The sequence below is a fragment of the Frankliniella occidentalis genome, unplaced genomic scaffold (assembly GCF_000697945.3).
Source record: "Frankliniella occidentalis isolate FOCC.00 unplaced genomic scaffold, Focc_3.1 Scaffold374, whole genome shotgun sequence".
Classification (NCBI taxonomy): Eukaryota; Metazoa; Arthropoda; class Insecta; order Thysanoptera; family Thripidae; genus Frankliniella; species Frankliniella occidentalis.
The window spans coordinates 65498-67939 of NW_026267497.1; positions in this window are offsets into that span (position 1 = coordinate 65498).

The following is a 2442-nucleotide window of genomic DNA, read 5'->3' on the forward strand; positions in this document are numbered from 1 at the left end:
TACGTACAAAAATTGTCCCTCGCCATTTAGTGTGCAGGTTTCATTGTGTTTGCTTGTTTGTGTGTGTTTCATCAGTATGTGGCGAGACTAAAATGGTCAGGCCGCAGGCCCAACCATCGCCGCCGGCAGGCCACGCGGCCCGTGCCGAACGGAGTTGCTGGCGCAGCGAATAGGGTATTGGTCTAGAGCGCTGAGCGGAAGTAGAAGAACAAAAACGGAAGATGGAAAGGCGCCCGCACTCCTCCCCGCCTGCCCTCCACTTCTCCCCGGGCGCTCCCCCACTCCGCCCAGTGGAGGAGAGGGGGACGGCGCGGGCGCCTTTCCACCTTCCGTTTTTGTTCTTCTTCTTCCGCTCAGCGCTCTAGACCAATACCCTATAGGGTATTTCGGGTAAGTGGAGCAGCGGAAACGGAACGGCCGAGCCACTGCTGGATCCATCTCAGCCTGCGAACTGCGCATGCGTAGTAGACGCTGCGTCGCCCTGCCGCCTCCCCCTCTCCCCCGCGCATCAGCGGCAGAGATGCAACCAGCGGTGGACTGGGCAGTTCCGTTTCCGCCGTTTCGCTTATCCGAAATACCCTATTGGAGCTGGCAACCGCGTTTGGCGAAAGGGCGGGCCTGCTTGTTCTTCCCCGCGTTCATTTCAGCTTTACCGGAATGCTTTATCTGAGGGCCGGCAGTCCCTATTTCCGTATACACTCCTGCTAACTTTTTTTAAAACACATTTATTAACATCTTTAAAACAGCAAGATTAACAGATAACAGCGACAAAGAAAATTTTAACGAATCAAAAAATGTGTGATTTCATTTTGATATGGCTAGAGTGTCAGCGCCGCAAGCCTAGCTGTATGTGCGCCGCAGGCGCGTCGCAGCCTAACAGTGTTTCGTGAGATATTGCGAAGCCTGTTACGCGAGACGTGGTCTGGCGGACTTTTAGCTAGTTGTACGGAAAATAGCAACTTCCCAACCTTCCAAACAAACTCAAAATTATTAGCTGAGCGATTGACGAAGCTATTATGCCAGTGGTGATCAAAAAGTTCGCGTCTGTGTGTATGCCTCTTTGTAACCACGGTTACTCAAGAACGGTTTGAGGTAGGAGGCTCAAACTTATACTGCAACTTTGTATCACAAAGCAAGAACTGTATTGATTTTGAGCCCTTCAGCTCAAAAATTGACGAGACGAAAAAATCAAAACCAAAAAGCACTTAAAACCCAGAGGGCGATTTCCACACGAAAATGATCCAAAAACATTTCAATGTATTTTCTTAGATATTTGATGGTCTCCGGTGAGGTTAGTCGTCAAAATAATACCCCGAGAGCAAAATCGTGACTTTTGGGGCCGAAGGCCTATTAACGACTCCGCCGTTTGCCCGACTCGGGCAAACATTGGCGGATTGGGAGGTTAGGTGGTTAGGTGATGGGTTGAACAAAGTAATCAATGGCGAGGGGGCGAAGAAAGTCTCCTTTCTGTACGCCGTTGAGGGCCCTGACTTTATGGGACTGTTTATGCAGTGTTGTAACATACCTAGGAAAACGTGAAACGTTCAAAGCCCTTTTCATCTGAATGTAAAACTGTAACGTCACTACGGCACACAAGCTTGCTGGACCAACGCTCGTCTTCTGCTTTGTTGAAAGATATCACAACGCTACGCGACGCCTCGCATGCTGGTTTGGTTATTTTTATTTACCCAGTCAATGTTTCATTTAACTTCTCGGCCTTTCGTTTGAAGTCCGTCGAATGCTATTTCATGAGAATTCTTCGATTAATTCGGTGTACGTGCCATTTTGCCCGGCCGCCGCGGCAACACTAGCGCCAAGGGCCGGCGGTGGCGGACGCGGGAAGCTGCTGGCAGTTCTGCTCGGTCCGAGCTACGAGGCGGACGCGTCCGCGCCGCTCGCTAACGCGAGGTTCCCGCCAAACTCGCACCGTTTGCCGCTGCCGCCCGTTATTGCACAGTGGTCGCGTTACTAACAGTTTTATATGAGTTTGGACGGCGAATATTCGCGACTCAAGTGAAAAACCTGCTTCGCCAAGTGTTAGTGTGTGCACCACCCTGGTGACCTCTGCCAGCTAGCAGAGGTCACCCGGCGGGGACGCGCTTGTGACCTTGGGGAACCAGCTCGTCTGTGTGGAAGATTTGAGCTCGGGTCTTAGTGTGCGTGTCTTTTCGTACGGCTAAAATCTACTATAGACCCCCAACCTTCTGTTTACCAGGGCTGCCAACCTCTGCAACAAAAAACGGTAAAACTGGCTGGACCGACTCCCCCGACTCCCCCCACCCTAGCCGGACCCAAACATTGACGACGACTTAGCCGAAACTATAGACTTTTTTCGAATTTTACGGAAATTACGTTGGAGGTCGATAGTACACTTCCGCGGTAGGGGCTAACTGTACTACCGACCCCCAATATCCGCGCCACTCAAAATAACAAATGCAAAAA